Source organism: Asparagus officinalis, chromosome 1 (assembly GCF_001876935.1).
Source record: "Asparagus officinalis chromosome 1, Aspof.V1, whole genome shotgun sequence".
Taxonomy (NCBI): Eukaryota; Viridiplantae; Streptophyta; class Magnoliopsida; order Asparagales; family Asparagaceae; genus Asparagus; species Asparagus officinalis.
Window position 1 is genome coordinate 107,483,098 of NC_033794.1, and position 22,328 is coordinate 107,505,425.

Below are 22,328 nucleotides of genomic sequence, written 5' to 3' on the forward strand. Positions count from 1 at the left end.
TAATTAGTTTAATTGGCATAAAATCAGATTAGATTAGCATAAGACCCTAATCACCCCCCCTCTAGGGTCTAACAACCCTAGCCTCCTCTCCCCCTCAAAACCCTAGTTTGGTTTTGGGCATTTTTGGGAGATCTTCGGGGGATTTTAGCAGCTCCTTGTGGTTTGCAGCGAAAGGAATCGTTCTTCAACACACCTGAGGTGAGTAACATCTCGCCCAATCCTTCTCCCATGTTTTTAACAGTTTATAAACGTTTTTCATGAGTTTTATTGAGCCTAAGACTTATTTTCAAGTATAAATCATTGTTCTTATTAGTGTAAATGCTAGAAAGCATGTGTTTCAGATTTTTAAATCACCACCAACGAGTTTTTGATGAAAACCCAGATCTGGGAATTTATTTAAGGAAATGAAAATATGAGTTTTATTTGTTTAAATGCTCTCTTTCATGTTTAGGGGTTAAATGTTAGATCTAACATGCAAGGGTTCGTTTCTCATGCTAGATATGAATTTTTTTTTCACTGTCTCATAGTTTAGAATTGATAGTTATGGAGGTGTAAATCAGTGTAGTGGAAGTATGGAACGAGATGACGAGTTGCAGTTGTGAAATATCCAGTTTTCAGCTCGTGAGTCGACTCATGACTCATCATGAGTCGACTCATCAGGTTGAGTCGACCCATGACTGTCATGAGTCGACTCACGAAGTCAATTCCTGTTATCAAAAGTGTCTGCTGAGTCGACTCGTCAGCTTAAGAGTCGACCCATGAGTCATGAGTCGACTCATAGCTGATTATGAGTCGACTCATTGAAGTTTTTCCTATTTCGTTTGTGTTTCTGCTTGATCACCTACTGTGCTTATACTTTCATACAGTGTTCATATATATAATTGAGGGTACTGGTTATCATTTTTGAATATGAGAAGTCGCCTCGTTTATCGGGTATTAAATTGCAGTATTTATGATTTCATAATCCCTTAAAGTCCTCGTGTTGGACTATAACTCATTAAAGTCCTCGTGTTGGACTATAATCCATTACAGTCTTATGTTGGATAATTGCTAAACCTTGAGTATGTTTCTTAACCGAGTTTGGAACACGACATATTATATGAGGCTAGGACATGATAGCTACCTAGGCTGGACATGACACTTATTATAGCTTTGACATGTTTAAATTGTACCGGTAGAGATGGGTTTGTATTCTTTTCTTTATTGTTTCTTGTGTTAAACCTCGGGTTTAGTATTTAGGGATTTACAATTTGAGTTACAAGGTATATACATGAGGGTTTCCTTGTTTGGATTATTTCACTCGACGTACCTATGCTCGTGTTGTAATTTCCTAAGTACTAAAACCCACTATTGGTATAAATGATTTTTTTATTTTTATGTATTAACTGTATTTTCATATACAACGAGTCCTATCCCTTGGGGTTGGTTGTGATGTTGCTCGCTAGCGCTTTGACGCTCGTTGTCCCTCCCCCTTTCAGGTAACGAGCCCGGAGCCCGGAGAGTCGCAGGTTGAGGGTGATTTTTATTAGCGCCCGTTTATCCTCTTATTAGATGTATTTCATTATTGTACTCCACTCGAGACATTTTTAGACTTGAGAGATTTATATTCTAGAGTTGTAAAGGCTGTGTGCCTTATTTCATGTATCAGATATTTTGTATTTTGATACATGTTGAGATCTCCAGACTGTTATTATTCATTTTAGATATTGACTATGTATTCCAGCTTATTTGGTTGATGAGATGTATTAATCCGAGATCTATCATTTCATCATGTATTTATTGTAAAATCTTTTACTTGCTTTGTACCTACACCTGTTGTTGATTCCACTAGAGAGATAGTAATTATGATGGTGAAACATGTTATTACACGGTGTGGTGCATGGCAGGTTTGACATTCCTGGTTTCACCTCGGACTGCAGCCTTGTGTGAACCCAGGGGCGTCATAATACAATAGAATTTCGAAAAAGAGGACTTCCACATGCTCACATATTACTATGGATAGATCTAAAAAATAAGTATCCAACACCTTCTTCGATTGATAAGATTATCAGTGGAGAAATACCTGATAAAGAAATTGATCCATTGGGATATGATGCAGTAAGTCAGTTTATGATACATGGTCCCTGTGGTAAAGTAGCTACATCGGCTCCATGCATGCAAGATCAGAAGTGTACCAAGCACTTTCCAAAAAAGTATATAAGTGAAATAATTATAGAAGAAAGTGGTTTTGCAATATATTGGAGAAGAGCAAATGATGATATATGGGTGCTAAAAAATAGGAAAAATTTAGACAACGGTTATGTTGTGCCTTATAATCGCAAGTTGTTAGTCAAGTATCAAGCACACATTAATGTTGAATAATAAAACCAAGGCCGATCGATCAAATATATGTTTAAATATATAACTAAAGGACCTAATCATGCTTCCATATCACTTCAATCATCAAATATAGATCAAATACATCGAAGAATTCTCTGCCTATAGATGAGATACAATATTATTTGAATTGTAGATATTTATCCACACCAGAGGTCATATGGAGAATTTATGGATTTGACATTCATCATAGATTTCCTGCAGTGGAAAGACTTCCATTTCATCAGCCTGAACAGCAACCCGTCATTTACAAAGACACTGATGACTTGAGGCAAATTATAAATCATATTGAAGATAATCAAACCAAGTTCATGGGATGGATGGAAGCAAATAAATTATACCCGAAAGCAAGGAAACTAACATATGCTGAATTCTCGTCAAAATTTGTATGGAAAACAGATGAAATAACATGGAAGATTCGAGAGAAGGGACGAAGTATAGGTAGAGTAGTTTATGCACATCCTACAACAAGTGAGAGATTTTATCTACTCTTACTTTTGAACACTGTTCGAGGCCCTACATGTTTTCAGGATATCCTTAGGCATGATGGAATTCTTTATGATACATTTAAAGAAACATGTACAGCTCTGCTATTGCTAGAAGATGATATGGAATGGCAATATGTGTTGACTGAAGCATCGTATACCACATCAGGCCGACAAATGAGACAAATGCTTGCAAACCTTCTGCTATATTGTCAAGTTGTTAACCCTTAAAAATTATGGGAAGATAACTAGAGGTATCTTGCGGAGGAGATTTTAGAAATGCAAAGGAGATTGCTACGAATGTCAAATTTGATAATGTCAGATCAATAATTGCAAAATCAAACTCTAGCAGAAATTGAGTACTTACTACGAAAAAATGGTAAAAGCCTAAGTAAATTTAATGGAATGCCACAGTCGGACAATAATTTAATGAAACATTCTATAGATAAAGTAATTGGTGAAGAATTAAACTTTGATAGAGAACAACTAAGAGAAGAGCATGACAAGCTCTTTAAAGAAATGAATATCTAGTAGAGGAGAGTCTATGACGAGGTAATTGAGTCAGTAAATAACAAGACAGGTGGATTATACTTTTTGTATGGACATGGAGGAACTGTGAAAACTTATGTTTGGAAATCTATAATAACAAGACTAAGATCTGAAGGCAAAATTATTTTAGTTGTTGCATCATCTGGTATAACATCAATTTTATTACCTAAAGGAAGAACGACTAATTCAATGTTTCAAATTCCAGTTTTATTGAAAGAATATTCTACATGCGGAATCAAACCAGGAACTCCTGAAGCAAATTTGATGAAGAATTCAAGTTTTATTATATGGGATGAGGTACCAATGGTTCACAGGCATGCTTTTGAAGCGGTAGATCGCACATTACGAGAAATTTTAGGAAGCCAAGCTGAATTGGCTCAAATGAAACCATTTGGAGGGCTAACAGTGGTTCTAGGTTGAGATTTTAGGCAAATATTACCAGTACTACCAAGAGGTTTGTGACGCCCCTGGGTTCACACAAGGCTGCAGTCCAAGGTGAAACCAGAGATGTCAAACCTGCCATGCACCCACATTGTGCATAAACATATTTCACCAATCACAGTAATATCCTCTAGTAGAACCAAATAGAAGTGCAGGTACAAACAAGCAAAATAAAGGGAATAAATGTAATAGACATGATATAGAAGAGATAATTCATAAATGAAAAGAATCATGTCTCAACTATAATACATCTGATATCTGAATAATAAAAATGTCTCAACATGAATCAACTAAAAATCGTACTAAGGCACACTACCTTTACAATATGAATATGAAACTCTAATGTCTGGATAAAACTCAAAACTGTAGTGGAGTCTCTACAAGTAAAAATACGCGATGACGACTGTGCCAGAACTCCGTCACCCTGCGGCTCTCCAAAACTTCGAACTACTAGAAAAGTAATTTAAAAGAAAAAGAATAACAACAAGAGCCTCAGAGCGCTACAGCAAGATTACCTCCATCCGCCCCCAGGGAAAGGGCTACTAGATGGAGTGAAGGCTCTATCTATTAAGCATAGTCTACCTAAATTCATTTTCCTCGTATCTAAGTAGGATTAACATTTAGAAACCTACAACACGAGACGTAGTACGTCGAACGAAATAATCCAAACAAGGAAACCCTCATATATATACCATAAGTCTCAAATTGTAGATATCTAAACATTAATACCGAACTAAGAAAAGACAATCTAATAAAACCAATAATTAGAAATCCATAACACGAGACTGGTACGTCGAGCGAAATAATACAAATAAGAAAACCCTCATGTATATACCATAAGTCTCAAATTGTGAATCTCTAATCATTGATCCTAACTAAGAAGTAAAAAAGACAGTAAAAGAAATAAGATATCAACATATTGTATTTATAATATCTTTCACAATCACTGGAGAGATAGAATAAAATACCAACACATAATTTTGTATACTTTTAAAAGTAACGTATCTTAGTTATATAGCTCAATGATAGGTCGTATTCATAATCGGCATCTGTCATACTTAGGCTATCAAGTAATTGTCTCAGTACAACGGACTACCCTGTAGGTATTCTAAACTGTGTACACGGCTCATTAGTCTCATCGTGATCTTAGTGCATAACATGAGTGTGGGACGGACTACCAAATAGGCATCCTAGAAATACGGCTCACGAGCCTCATCGCACCCTAGTACGGGACGGACGGCTAGATCAAGCCTCCTAAAATCCGACTCAATGGCCTGTACATGTGGAATATCGACGCACTACCTCATGTAGTACTGAACCGAGCTCATGAACGATATCCAGCTCATGTATAAACTGTGTATATCTGGTGTGTCGACGCACTATCCCATATAGTACTAAGCTGTGCTCATCAACAACATCCAACATGTATATGAACTATATCTAATTCAAATATGATCAAATCAAAATTCATAATAATCCCCTTGGGATTCTTAAATGTATAACATAACATATTCATGACTATACATATAACATCAAGCGGCTCAAAACTTCCCGAACGCACCTCAAAACGGCGCAACACAGCTCCACAAAACGAGCTGGAAAAACAGATGTGACATCTGTTAGTAAAATAAGCATATCATTCTCAAGGAAAACTATTTTTACAAATGGTTTTCTATTTTGAAAACTAGATTCACACATCTTTCAAATGACATAAGTTTGGTTTAGTTTGGAGTTCATTTGTTATCCCAAATCTCCGGTTAAACATTATATATGTGCAGCTATTTTTCTGCAGGACATGTTGTTAGTAAATATAACATATCTTTCTCTATACAAACTTTTTTTAAGAATGGTTTTCTGTTTAAAAACTAGATACATATATGTTTCATTTAAAACTAGTTTGGTTAAATTTAGAGTTTGTTTGCTATCTTAAACTCTCAATTAAAGATTATACAATTGCTACAGTTTTCTGCAGAAAAACATATATATAGTACATCACTTAAATTTCTCATATATGAATAAACTTATGAAAAACCCTAATGATCATGATCATGATACTATTATAAACATCAAAAAAAGATTATTAATCTAGCATTTGTTTTAAGGTTTACTATCAAAAATCTGACTTTTAACACCTCAGGTTAAGATTAAAGCATGAAAACACAAATTCAACATCATATAAATCATCTACACTAGTTATTTAACTATGGGGATAGGTTTGGATGAAGATAATATTACCTCAAATATTGTTCTAAGCCTTTGAGATAACCAGCAAGCAATTAGAAGTGCAAACAACCCGTTTTCTCCTTGCTACACATCGATGATCTTGCCCTTGTGTCGATATTTGCTTCACAAAGCTCTCAAAATTCTCAATTTTCGGGTTAGGGCTTTAGAGAGAGGAATAGAGACTGCTAGGGTTTGAAACTCTGATATAAGGGTAATAAATTTTGTGAAAACATAAGTATATATATATGCAAACCCGGAATAAACCCGTTTGACCCGAACCAGGAAACCTAGTCTGACTAGGAAAATAACCTTCGGTATTTTGGTAATAACTTTCGCGTACGACCTCGGAATGAGGTGATATAAGATTTGTTGGAAATTTGTTGAAAAGACCTATAACTTTGGTATTTTGAGTTTTTCCATATTCTAAGTGCATCGTTGTGTAAAATCTATAAACTCTTAACTAGTCATTTTTCCCAGATTTTTTCTCGTGCATGTTTTGTGCATGTTGTGTAAAATCTATAAACTCTTAACTAGTCATTTTTCCCAGATTTTTTCTCGTGCATGTTTTGTGCATTTGCACTCATATATTCATATTTTTCTCGTGCATGTTTTGTGCATTTGCACTCATATATTCATATATATGTATCGAATTGATCTTAAATCATTTCCTAGCATACTCAAATATTAATAAACTTTCTTTATCATAATATAATATGTTTATTATTATATCTCACAAGATTCAGTATTACTAGGTTTTACATTCTTCCCCCTTAAAAGAATTTCGTCCCCGAAATTCCGCATTCGTATCTTAGAGATTAATAATGCCAGAAAAGTACGTTGAGGGAATAATCCAAACAAGAAAACCCTCACATACACATCTCACATCATTAGTCTTCACATATGAATATAGTAATATCTACATTTAACAATCTAAGATGCCAATATTTTTACTTTACCCCTAACTAAACGGAACTAGTACGTCGGGCAAAAAATCCAAACAAAGAACCCTCCATATATATACCATGTATTCCGAATGATTAGAAGTTAAGTGTCAATACCTCCATTCTAGCGTTAAATGTAAATATAACCATAAAAATAATCACATACATAAATCAATCCACCTTCTCAATAGGTGCAGATAGTCGCGATGCATAACATCTTCGCGCTCCCGAGAATCATCCTCAATGTATATACTTAACAGTCTAAAATGCAAATACCCCCACTTAACCCCTAACTAAATGGAACAAGTACATCGAGCGAAAAATCCAAACAAGGAACCCCTCATATATATACCATATGTTCCGAGTATTTAGGAGTTAAGTGTTAATACCATCATTTTAGCGTTAAGTATAAACATTACCATATAGGTAGCCACAATTCATAAACAAGTCATACTAAATTTAATTTACCTGCTCAAACAGGTGAGGGTAGTCGCGACGTATATCCTCTTCGCGTTCCCAAGAAGCCTCCTCAGCTCCTCTCCGATTCCACTGAACTTTAACTAAAGGTATCACCTTGTTTCTCAACTTCCTGAATCTCGATCTCTAGTGCGTCTAATACTCGCTGCTCCTCTTCATCGCGTAGGTGCTTCTTAAGCATCAAAACATGAAAAACATCGTGTATGCTCGACATAGATGCTGGTAGGTCTAGCCGATATAACACAGCTCCAATGCGCTTAATAATCAGGAATGGTCCAATATACCTCGGGGCAAGTTTTCCTCGTCTGCCAAAATGCTAAACTCCCTTCATTGGTGTTATTTTTAATAACACATAGTCCCCAATTTGGAACTCTAACGGTCGTCGCCTATGATCTGCATAACTCTTCTGATGACTCTGCGCTGCAAGAATGCACTCTCAAATGATTGCTACCTTCTTCGTAGTTTGCCTCACAAGCTCTGGTCCAAGCAATAGGTTGTCCTCTGGTTCTGCCCAATAAATAGGTGATCTACAAGGCCTCCCGTACAATGCTTCGTATGGTGCCATCCCAATAGTCGCTTGGTAGCTATTATTATAAGCGAATTCGATTAATGGGATGTGATCCTCCTAGGTACCCTAAAAATCAATGACACATGCCCGCAACATGTCCTCTAATATTTGGTTCACTCTCTCCGTCTGCCCATCCGTCTGCGGGTGAAACACACTAGAATAAGATAATCTGTTGCCGAAAGAGTTCTGGAAGCTTCTCCAAAAATGTTAAGTAAAAATCGAGCCTCGATCTGACACAATTGTCTCTGGAACTCCATGTAATCTCATGATCTCCTGAATAAATATCCGTGCATACGTCTCTGCTGTGTATGTCGTCTTTACTGGTATGAAATGTGCTGACTTTGTCAGCCGATCTACTACCACCCAAACTGAATCATTCCCTTTATTCGATCTCGGCAATCCTATAATAAAGTCCATAGAAATATCTGTCCACTTCCACTCCGGAATGGGTAAAAGCCGTAGGGTTTCTGCCGGTCTTTAATGTTCTACCTTCACTTACTGGCAGGTAAAGCACTTAGCTACATATTCTGCAATCTCTCTATGCATGCCGCTCCACCAAAAATATCTCTTCAGATCCTTGTACATCTTCGTTGTGCCTGGTTGCACTGTATACCTGGTACAATGCGCTTCGTCGAATAAATCCTTCTTCAACTGAGCATTAGCTGGTATTACTAATCGGCCCTTCATCCGAAGTCCTCCATCTGCTCCAACGGTCCAATTAGCATCTGGCTCTTTGGAAATCTCTCCCTTTCGGGATTGAATCCAAGAGTCGTCCAACTGAGCTCTGACCACTCTGTCACTCCAAGATGGCTGTACGGATAAAGCTCCCAAAAATACGTTGCTCCCGCCAATCTCTGGTCTAAAGTCGAACTGGCTAAGTGTGTGGAGATCTCGATATAACGAGCATCTCAAAGCTGCAATCCTGTGACGACGCTTCCTACTCAATGCGTCTGCTACGACATTCACCTTCCCCGGGTGATATTGAATCGCGAACTCATAATCCTTAATGAACTCAACCCATCGTCACTGTCTCTGATTTAGTTCCTTCTAAGAGAAGAGGTACTTCAAGCTCTGATGATCTGTGAATAGCTCAAACTGTACCCCGTACAGGTAGTGTCTCCATGTCTTCAATGCAAAAACTACTGCTGCTAGCTCCAAGTCAAGTGTGGGATAGTTCTGTTCATGCGTTCTCAACTGACACGAAATGTATGCTACTACCCTCTGGGTCTGCATCAAAACACCTCCTAGACCCGCTAACGATGCATCTGTGTAGACTACGAAGGTCTTATCACTGCTAGGAATGGTCAAAACTGGCGCTGTAGTCAACTTAGTCTTCAAAGTCTCAAAGGCCTCCTGATACTCCGTGCTCCAAACAAAAGGTACACCCTTTTTCGTAAGGCGTGTAAGTGGTGTAGCTATTTTTAAGAAGTCCTGAATGAACTTCCTGTAATAGCTAGTCAAACCCAAAAAGCTACGGATCTCGGTAACTATCGTCAGTGGCTCCCAATCAAGTACTGCCATAATCTTAGCTGGATCCATTGCAATGCCCTCTCTGCTGATGACATGGCCTAAAAATCTGACCTCGGATAGCCAAAACTCACACTTGCGGAATTTGGCATATAGCTAGTGCTCCCGCAAAGTCTGCAATGCTAATTGAAGGTGCTGCTCGTGCTCTGCCTCCGACCTCGAATAGATTAGAATGTCATCGATGAATACTATCACGAACTGGTCCAAGTATGAACGGAAAACTCGATTCATCAAATCTATGAATACCGCAGGTGCATTGGTTAGCCCAAATGGCATGACAAGAAATTCGAAGGACCCATAACGAGTCAGAAAGGCGGTCTTGGGAATATCCATCCCCCGACCCCGCAACTGATGATAGACAGAACGAAGATCAATCTTCGAGAAGTGCTGCGCTCCCTGTAGCTGGTCGAACAAGTCATCAATCCTCGGTAATGGATACCTGTTCCGGATAGTGACCTTGTTCAACTCCTGATAATCTATACAAAGACGCATACTGCCGTCCTTCTTCACGAAAAGGACTGGCGCCCCCCATGGAGAATGACTCCGGCGAATAAAATCCTGAGACAACAACTCGTTCAGCTGAGTTTGTAGCTCCCTCATCTCAGCAGGAGACATATGATAGGGAGCTCGAGATATCGGTGTTGTGCCTGGCTGCAACTCGATGCAGAACTCAACCTCTCTCATAGGAGGTAGCCCCGGTATGTCCTGAAAGACATCCTGAAAATCTGAGACAACCCTAGTCTCGCACAAATCAGCACTCCGATCTCTCAGCATCACCTCCTCGATATAGGATAGAAATGACTCTGCAAACTGGTTGCCCTATGAGGTCGCTACGATCAACTCAGACCCATCGAACGCTCGCAAACTGACTGTTTTCGCAAAACAGTCAATGCTAACATGGTAGGATGATAACCAATCCATACCAAGAATGACGTCAAAATCCGACATCCGCAAGACGATCAAATCTATGGTAAACTCAGACTCATCTAAGCTGATGACAGATCTCCTACAGACGTTCTCCAATAGGGATACCTCCCCTAAGGGAGTAGAGACGGACAACGGAACATCTAAAGGATGTGCGACTAACTAGAGCCTATCCATGAAGGCATGAGGAGTAGAGACGGACAACGGAACATCTAAAGGATGTGCGACTAACTAGAGCCTATCCATGAAGGCATGAGATATAAAAGAATGGGAAGCTCCGGAATCGAACAGGATCCGAGCTGGAAAAGAGTTTACTAAGAAAGTACCTTCGACTATAGCTCCGCTCGCACCGTGATCACGCGGTATGACTGCATAGACTCTGCTAGTAGCTGGCGACTGCTGAACTGACGATGGTGGATTATACGGGACTATCTGTCCCTCGGGAATCTCTTGAATCACGTGAATCTGGCCTACTGGCCCCTCAATCCTAGGAACAGTTGTCGGTGCCTCAATCCTCTACTGTGGCTGTTGGCTACAACTGCGACCCTGCTGATGCTGAACCTATCCACGGTTCTGCTGCTGACTGTGTCCTCGATTCTGCTGCTGGCCCTGACCTCTACCCTGCTGGCCTCCTGCTAGCGCACTGTGACAGTCCTTGGCCTTATGCCCGATCTTGTTGCAGTTATAGCATGCACCCTGAATCTTGCGCTGTGGTGGTGCTCTCGAGTCATGTTGTGCTCCCTTCTTGAACTTGCCTTGCTGATGGTGATGAGTCTTTACCCCGCTGCTGGGGTCCTCCTAGTCCGGCAAAAGATCTCTTGCCCTTGCCCTTGTCATTCTGCTGTCTAGACTTGTTGTTGCCCTCCTTGTTCTTCTGGAACATCGCAGTCTCTGTCTTCCACGATATAGCTGCATTTGCGACCTCTCGGACTGAACGGAATCTTCTAGAAACTAAGTAACGGCGAAGACTTGGGCAAAGTCCCAGAAGAAAAATCTGCGCCTGGAGCTCTCCTGACTGCCACATGCCCGTGAAACGTAGAAGACTCATAAATCGGCTCTCATAGTCAGCCACAAACATATCTCCCTACTCTAGGTTAGACATCTCTAGCTCTTTCCCAGCCCGTGCCGTGGAAGAGATCTCCCGGTTCATCGAAAAAATACACAAAATCCCCCAAGTGAGGGTCAACCGATGATCCGGAGTGAACTGAAGCCTATACCATTCTCCTACATCACCCTTCAGGCTAAAAGCTGTCAGCCTCTACTTCTGCACGGAGTCGACGTTAAGTAAATCCAGAATGTTACTCACGTCCTCCTTCTACTTATGGGCCACAAGCGAATCTGATGATCCCTGAAACTCTGGCGCCCTCATCTTCTGGTAGCGTTCCACTAAACGGAGCCAAACCTCCTGATCTGCGGCTGCAACTGATGGTGGGGTGAGTCCTGGTGTGATCTCTGGGGACTCCTCTGCGATGGGGATGGCAGGAATAACTGGCGGTGGGACCACAGGTGGTGGTGTAGCTGGCGGCATGTGATTTGCCACTTTCTCCTCAAGCGCTGCTAGCCTCGCTGCAATGGGTGCCATGAGGTCTATCAAATACTGGGGAGCCTACTGCGGCTCGGGTGGAGCCTGCTGCGGCTCGGGTGGAGCCTGCTGAGGCTCGGACTGAGCTGGATGCTGCTCTGATGGAGTCTGTTGTGACTCTTCAATCAAAGTATGATAGTCATAAAAAAAATTTGTAATTTTTGAGATATACGTATATATCGTCCTCACTCATTCTAGAAATTCCTAGCGGACTCTATACATGAATCCTAAGAAACTCTATACTAGCTCTACGACTCGACACAGGATGATCCTAAGGATACTGGAACTAGAGCTCTGATACCAACTGTGACTCCTCTGGGTTCACACAAGGCTGCAGTCCAAGGTGAAACCAGAGATGTCAAACCTGCCATGCACCCACACTGTGCATAAACATGTTTCACCAGTCACAGTAATATCCTCTAGTAGAACCAAATAGAAGTGTAGGTACAAACATGCAAAATAAAGGGAATAAATGTAATAGACATGATATAGAAGAGATATCTCATAAATGAAAAGAATCATGTCTCAACTATAATACATCTGATATCTGAATAATAAAAATGTCTCAACATTAATCAACTAAAAATCATACTAAGGCACACTACCTTTACAATATGAATATGAAACTCTAATGTCTGGATAAAACTCAAAACTACAGTGGAGTCTCTACAAGTAAAAATACGCGACAGCGACTATGCCAGAACTCCGCCACCCTGCGGCTCTCCGAAACTCTGAACTACCTATAAAGTAATTTGAAAGAAAAAGAATAACAACAAGAGCCTTAGAGCGCTATAGCAAGATTACCTCCATCCGCCCCAGGGAAAGGGCTACTAGATGGAGTGAAGGCTCAATCTATTAAGCATAGTCTACCTAGATTCATTTTCCCCGTATCTAAGTAGGATTAACATTTAGAAACCTACAACACGAGATGTAGTACTAAACATTAATACCGAACTAAGAAAAGACAATCTAATGAAACCAATAATTAGAAATCCATAACACGAGACTGGTACGTCGAGCGAAATAATCCAAATAAGGAAACCCTCATGTATATACCATAAGTCTCAAATTGTGAATCTCTAATCATTGATCCCAACTAAAAAGTAAAAAAAGATAGTAAAAGAAATAAGATATCAACACATCGTATTTATAATATCTTCTACAATCACTGGAGAGATAGAATATAAAAATATGGCTCACGAGCCTCATCACACCCTAGTGTGGAATGGACGGCTTGATCAAGCCTCCTAAAATCCGACTCAATGGCCTGTACATGTGGAATATCGACGCACTACCTCATGTAGTACTGAACTGAGCTCATCAACGATATCCACCTCATGTATAAACTATGTATATCTGGTGTGTCGACGCACTATCCTATATAGTACTAAGCTGTGCTCATCAACGACATCCAACATGTGTATGAACTATATCTAATTCAAATATGATCAAATCAAAATTCATCTTAATCCCCTTGGGATTCTTAAATGTATAACATAACATATTCATGACTATACGTATAACATCAAGTGGCTCAAAACTCCGCGAACGCACCTCAAAACGGCGCAACACAGCTCCACAAAACGAGCAGGAAAAACAGACGTGACATCAGTTAGTAAAACAAGCATATCTTTCTCTAGGAAAACTATTTTTACAAATGGTTTTCTGTTTTAAAAACTAGATTCACACATCTTTCAAATTACATAAGTTTAGTTTAGTTTGGAGTTGAGTTGTTATCCCAAATCTCCGGTTAAACATTATATATGTGCAGCCATTTTTCTGCAGGACATGTTGTTAGTAAATATAACATATCTTTATCTATACAAACTCTTTTTAAGAATGATTTTCTGTTTTAGAAAATAGATACATATATATTTCATATAAAACTAGTTTGGTTAAATTTGGAGTTTGTTTGTTATCTTAAACTCTCAATTAAAAATTATACAATTGCTACAGTTTTCTGCAGAAAAACATATATATAGTATATCATTTAAATTTCTCATTTATGAATAAAATTATGAAAAACCCTAATGATCATGATCATGATACTATCATAAATAGTAAGAAAAGATTATTAATCTAGCATTTGTTTTAAGGTTTACTATCAAAAATCTGACTTTTAACACATCAGGTTAAGATTAAAGCATGAAAACACATATTCAACATCATATAAATCATCTACACTAGTTATTTAACTATGGGGATAGGTTTGGATGAAGATAATCTTACCTCAAATATTGTTCTAAGCCTCTGAGATAACCAGCAAGCAATTAGAAGTGCAAACAACCCATTTTCTCCTTGCTACATGTCGATTATCTCGCCCTTGTGTCGATATTTGCTTCACAAAGCTCTCAAAATTCTCAATTTTAGGGCTAGGGCTTTAGAGAGAGGAATAGGGACTGCTAGGGTTTGAAACTCTAATATAAGGGTGATAATTTTCATGAAAACATAAGTATATATATATGCAAAACCGAAATAAACCCGTTTGACCCGAACCAGGAAACCTACTCTGACTAGGAAAATAACCTTCGGTATTTTGGTAATAACTTTCGCGTCCGACCTCAGAATGAGGTGATATAAGATTTGTTAGAAATCTGTTGAAAATACCTACAACTTTGGTATTTTGAGTTTTTCCATATTCTAAGTGCATCATTGTGTAAAATCTATAAACACTTAACTAGTCATTTTTCCCAGATTTTTTCTCGTGCATGTTTTGTGCATTTGCACTCATATATTCATATATATATGTATCAAATTGGTCTCAAATCATTTTCTAGCATACTCAAATATCAATAAACGTTATTTATCACAATATAATATATTTATTATTATATCTCATAACATTCAGTATTACTGGGTTTTACATTCTTCCCCCTTAAAAGAATTCCGTCCCCGAAATTCCGCATTCGTATCTTAGAGATTAATAATGCCAGAAAAGCACATTGAGGGAATAATCCAGATAAGAAAACTCTTACATACACATCTCACATCATTAGTCTCCAGATATGAACATAGTAATATCTACATTTAACAATCTAAGATGCCAATATTTCCACTTAACCCCTAACTAAACGGAACTAGTACGTCGGGCGAAAAATCCAAACAAGGAACCCCCCATATATATACCATGTGTTCCGAATGATTAGAAGTTAAGTGTCAATACCTCCATTCTAGTGTTAAATATAAATATAACCATACAAATAATCACATACATAAATCAATCCACCTTCTCAATAGGTGCAGGTAGTCGCGATGCATAACATCTTCGCGCTTCCGAGAATCATCATTAATGTTTATACTTAACAGTCTAAAATGCAAATACCCCTACTTAACCGCTAAATAAATGGAACAAGTACATCGAGCGAAAAATCCAAACAAGGAACCCCTCATATATATACCATATGTTCCGAGTGCTTAGGAGTTAAGTGTTAATACCATCATTTTAGCGTTAAGTATAAACATTACAATACAGGTAGCCACAATTCATAAACAAGCCATACTAAATTTAATTTACCTGCTCAAACAGGTGTGGGTAGTCACGACGTATATCCTCTTCGTGTTCCCAAGAAGCCTCCTCAGCTCCTCTCCGATTTCACTGAACTTTAACTAAAGGTATCACCTTGTTTCTCAACTTCTTGTCCTCCTTAGCAAGAATACATACAGGAATCTCAATAGTAGTCAGATCCTCCTGAATCTCGATCTCTGGTGCGTCTAATACTCGTTGCTCCTCTTCGTTGCGTAGGTGCTTCTTAAGCATCGAAACATGAAAAACATCGTGTATGCTCGACATGGATGCTAGTCGGTCTAGCCGATATGAAACAGCTCCAATGCGCTCAATAATCAGGAATGATCCAATATACCTCGGGGTAAGTTTTCCTCGTCTGCCAAAACGCTGAACTCCGTTCATTGGTGATATTTTCAATAACACATAGTCCCTAATTTGGAACTCTAACGGTCGTCGCCTATGATCTGCATAACTCTTCTGACGACTCTGCGCTATAAGAATACGCTCTCGAATGATTGCTACCTTCTCCGTAGTTTGCCTCACAAGCTCTGGTCTAAGCAATAGGCTGTCCTCTGGTTCTACCCAACAAATAAGTGATCTACAAGGCCTCCCGTACAATGCTTTGTACGGTGCCATCCCAATAGTCGCTTGGTAGCTATTATTATAAGCGAATTCGATTAATGGGATGTGGTCCTCCCAGGTACCATGGAAATCAATGACACATGCCTGCAACATGTCCTCTAATATTTGGTTCACTCTCTCCGTCTGCCCATCCGTCTACGGGTGAAACACACTAGAATAAGATAATCTGGTGCCGAAAGAATTCTGGAAGCTTCTCCAAAAATGTGAAGTGAAAACCGAGCCTCGATCTGACACAATCGTCTCTGGAACTCCATGTAATCTCACGATCTCCTGAATAAATATCCGTGCATACATCTCTGCCGTGTATGTCATCTTTACTGGTACGAAATGTGCTGACTTTGTCAGCCGATCTACTACCACCCAAACTGAATCATTCCCTTTCTTCAATCTCGGCAATCCTACAATGAAGTCCATAGAAATATCTGTCCACTTCCACTCCGAAATGGGTAAAGGCTGTAGGGTTCCTGCCGGTCTCTGATGTTCTGCCTTCACTTACTGGCAGGGAAAAAACTTAGCTACATATTCTGCAATCTCTCTACGCATGCCGATCCACCAAAAATGTCTTTTCATATCCTTGTACATCTTCGTTGTGCCTGGATGCACTGTATACCTGGAACGATGCGCTTCGTCGAATAAATCCTTCTTCAGCTGAGCATTAGCTGGTATTACTAATCGGCCCTTCATCCGAAGTCCTCCATGAAGGCATGAGATATAAAAGAATGGGAAGATCCGGAATCGAATAGGATCCGAGCTGGAAAAGAGTTTACTAAGAAAGTACCTTCTACTATAGCTCCACTCGTATCGTGATCACGCGGTACGACTACATAGACTCTGCCAGTGACTGGCGACTGCTGAACTGACGATGGTGGAATATACGAGACTATCTGTCCCTCGGGAATCTCTTGAATCACGCGAATCTGGCCTACTGGCCCCTCAATCCTAGGAACAGCTAGCGGTGCCTCAATCCTCTGCTGTGGCTGTTGGCGCAACCGCAGCCCTGCTGATACTGACCCTGACCATGGTTCTGCTGCTGATCGTGTCCTCGATTCTATTGCTGGCCCTGATCTCTGCCCTGCTGGCCTCCTGCTGGCGCACTGCGACAGTCCTTGGCCTTATGCCCGATCTCGTTGCAGTTATAGCATGCACCCTGAATCTTACGCTGCGGTGGTGCTCTCGAGTCATGTTGTGCACTCTTCTTGAACTTGCCCTACTGATAGTGATGAAAGTCCTTACCCCGCTACTGGGGTCCTCCTAGTCCGGCAAAAGGTCTCTTGCCCTTGCCCTTGTCATTCTACTGTCCAGACTTGTTGTTGCCCTCCTTGTTCTTCTGGAACATCGCAGTCTCTGTCTCCTGCGATATAGCTGCATCTGCGACCTCTCGGACTGAACGAAATCTTCTGGAAACTAGGTAACGACGAAGAATTGGGCGAAGTCCCATAAGAAACATCTACGCCTGGCGCTCTCGTGACTGCTACATGCCCGTGAAACGTAGAAGACTCATAAATCGGCTCTCATAGTCAGCCACAGACATATCTCCCTGCTCTAGCTTAGGCAACTCTAGATCTTTTCCGGCCCGTGCCGCAGAAGAGATGTAATGCTCGTCGAAGAAATACACGAAATCCTCCCAAGTGAGGGTCATCCGATGATCCGGAGTGAACTGAAGCCTATACCATCCTCCTGCATCACCCTTCAAGCTAAAAGCTCCCAGCCTCTGCTTCTGCACTTAGTCGACGTTAAGTAAATCCAGAATGTTACTCACGTCCTCCTTCCACTTGTGGGCCACAAGAAAATTTAATGATCCCTGAAACTCTGGCGCCCTCATCTTCTAGTAGCGCTCCACTAAACGGAGCCAAGCCTCCTGCTCTGCGGCTGCAACTGATGGTGGGGTGAGTGCTGGTATGGTCTCTGGGGACTCCTCTACAATAGGGATGGCAGGAATAACTGGCGGTGGGACCACAGGTGGTGGTGTAGCTGGCGGCATGTGATTTGCCACTTGCTCCTCAAGCGCTGCTAGCCTCGCTGTGAGTACGGGATCCTCTTCGTCCACATCCTCGTCCGGCCATCTATACATTCGAAATAAAGTTTATAAGATACAGTATTGAGACCTCAGGCAAAAGATATAACACATAACAATAAGAAAATCGTATCACTTATCATTCATGCAAATACTTTTCAATCAAAGTATGATAGTCATAAAAAAATTGTAATTTTCGAGATATACGTATATATCGTCCTCACTCATTCTATAAATTCCTAGCGGACTCTATACATGAATCCTAAGAAACTCTATACTAGCTCTACGACTCGACACAGGATGATCCTAAGGATACTGGAACTAGAGCTCTGATACCAACTGTGACTCTCCTGGGTTCACACAAGGCAGCAGTCCAAGGTTAAACCAGAGATGTCAAACCTGCCATGCACCCACACTGTGCATAAACATGTTTCACTAGTCACAGTAATATCCTCTAGTAGAACCAAATAGAAGTGCAGGTACAAACATGCAAAATAAAGGGAATAAATGTAATAGACATGATATAGAAGAGATATCTCATAAATGAAAAGAATCATGTCTCAACTATAATACATCTGATATCTGAATAATGAAAATGTCTCAACATGAATCAACTAAAAATCGTACTAAGGCACACTGCCTTTACAATATGAATATAAAACTCTAATGTCTGGATAAAACTCAAAACTAGAGTGGAGTCTCTTCAAGTAAAAATACGCGACGGCAACTATGCTAGAACTCCGTCACCCTGCGGCTCTCCAAAACTCCGAACTACCTAAAAAGTAATTTAAAAGAAAAAGAATAACAACAAGAGCTTCAGAGCGCTATAGCAAGATTACCTCCATCCGCCCCCAGGGAAAGGGCTACTAGGTGGAGTGAAGGCTCTATCTATCAAGCATAGTCTACCTAGATTCATTTTCCCCATATCTAAGTAGGATTAACATTTAGAAACCTACAACACGAGATGTAGTACGTCGAGCGAAATAATCCAAACAAAGAAACCCTCATGTATATACCATAAGTCTCAAATTGTAGATATCTAAACATTAATACCGATCTAACAAAAGACAATCTAATGAAACCAATAATTAGAAATCCATAACACGAGACTGGTACATCGAACGAAATAATCCAAACAAGGAAACCTTTCATGTATATACCATAAGTCTCAAATTGTGAATCTCTAATCATTGATCCCAACTAAGAAGTAAAAAAGACAGTAAAAGAAATAAGATATCAACGCATCGTATTTATAATATCTTCCACAATCACTGGAGAGATAGAATAAAATACCAACACATAATTTTGTATACTTTTAAAAGTAACGTATCTTAGTTATATAGCTCAATGATAGATCGTATTCATAATCGGCATCTGTCATACTTAGGCTATCAAGTAATTGTCTCAGTGCAACGGACTACACTGTAGGTATCCTGAACTGTGTACACGGCTCATTAGTCTCATCGCGATCTCAGTGCATAACATGAGTGCGGGACGGACTACCAAATAGGCATCGTAGAAATACGGCTCACGAGCCTCATCGCACCCTAGTGCGGGACGGACGGCTAGATCAAGCCTCCTAAAATCCGACTCAATGGCCTGTACATGTTGAATATCGACGGACTACCTCATGTAGTACTGAACTGAGCTCATCAACGATATCCACCTCATGTATAAACTATGTATATCTGGTGTGTCGACGTACTATCCCATATAGTACTAAGCTGTGCTCATCAACGACATCCAACATGTATATGAACTATATCTAATTAAAATATGATCAAATCAAAATTCATCATAATCCCCTTGGGATTCTTAAATGTATAACATAACATATTCATGACTATACGTATAACATCAAGCGGCTCAAAACTCCGCGAACGCACTTCAAAACAGCGCAACACAGCTCCACAAAACGAGCAGGAAAAATAAACATAACATCTGTTAGTAAAACACGCATATCTTTCTCTAGAAAAACTATTTTTATAAATGGTTTTATGTTTTGAAAACTAGATTCATACATCTTTCAAATGACATAAGTTTAGTTCAGTTTGGAGTTTATTTGTTATCCCAAATCTCCAGTTAAATATTATATATGTGTAGTCGTTTTTTTGCAGGACATGTCGTTAGTAAATATAACATATCTTTCTCTATACAAACTCTTTTTTAAGAATGGTTTTCTGTTTTAAAAACTAGATACATATATCTTTCATTTAAAACTAGTTTGGTTAAATTTGGAGTTTGTTTGCTATCTTAAACTCTCAATTAAATATTATACAAGTGCTGCAGTTTTCTGCAGAAAAACATATATATAGTATATCACTTGAATTTCTCATATATGAATAAAATTATGAAAAACCCTAATGATCATGATCATGATACTATCATAAATAGCAAGTAAAGATTATTAATCTAGCAAGCATTTGTTTTAAGGTTTACTATTAAAAATCTGACTTTTAACACCTCAGGTTAAGATTAAAGCATGAAAACACATATTCAACATCATATAAATCATCTACACTAGTTATTTAACTATGGGGATAGGTTTGGATGAAGATAATCTTGCCTCAAATATCATTCTAAGCCTCTGAGATAACCAGCAAGTAATTAAAAGTGTAAACAACCCGTTTTCTCCTTGCTACACGTCGATGATGTCGCCCTTGTGTCGATATTTGCTTCACAAAGCTCTCAAAATTCTCAATTTTAGGGTTAGGGCTTTAGAGAGAGGAATAAGGACTGCTAGGGTTTGAAACTCTGATGTAAGGGTGATAATTTTCGTGAAAACATAAGTATATATATGCAAACCCGAAATAAACCCGTTTGACCCGAACCAGGAAACCTAGTCTGACTTGGAAAATAACCTTCGGTATTTTGGTAATAACTTTCGCGTCTGACCTCAGAATAAGGTGATATAAGATTTGTTGGAAATCTGTTAAAAAGACCTACAACTTTGATATTTTAAGTTTTCCCAGATTCTACGTGCATCATTATGTAAAATCTATAAACTCATAACTGGTCATTTTTCCTAGATTTTTCCTCGTGCATGTTTTGTTCATTTGCACTCATATATTCATATATATGTATCGGATTGATCTCAAATCAATTCCTAGCATACTAAAATATCAATAAATATTTTTATCATAATATAACATGTTTATTATTATATCTCACAACATTCAGTATTACGGGGTTTTACATAACAAGCATGACATATTTATTGCATCCATTAGTAGTTCTAGATTATGGAATGAATGCAAATTATTTTCTTTGACACAGAACATAAGGCTACAACAAATAGAATCTGAAGACAATGACATGACAATAGATGATTTCGGCAGATGGGTGCTTAATCTTAGAAATGGTGACTTACAATCAATAGAAGATGTATCTAATACTAATGAGCCATTAATTGAGATACCAAAAGAATTCATTATTCGTTGAACTGGTGAGCCAATAGATGATATTATATCTCAAACTTATCTAAATTTGCTAAAAAACTTTTCTAATGCAGACTATTTATAAGAGAGAGCAATCTTGACTCGGAGGAATGAAAATGTAGATACTATAAATGACATCATTCAAGAAAAAAAAATACAAGGTGAAGAAATTACTTATTTAATCTCAGATTCCATTTGCGCCACTTCTCCAAATCTGCAGGAAAATGAAGCAAGCTACCCTATAGAATTCCTCAATTCATTAATATTTCCTAGTATGCCAAATCATGAAATAAAACTAAAAGTTGGGACTCCAATCATGTTGTTATGTAACCTAAGTCCAACATAAGGTCTTTGCAATGGTACGAGAATGATAGTAACGCAATTGCTGAAATGGATTATAGGAGAAAGAATAATCAATTGGTCTAATATCGAAACAAAGAACTTCATTCCAAGATGTGTCTTGACAAACACAGATTCAAAATGGCCATTCCACATGAAGAGAAGGCAATTTCCAATCAGTCCATCTTTTGCGATGACAATAAATAAAAGTCAAGGACAGACATTAAATTTTGTGGGATTATACCTTCCAAGCAATGTTTTACATATGACCAGTTGTATGTTGTTGTCTAAAGAGTAA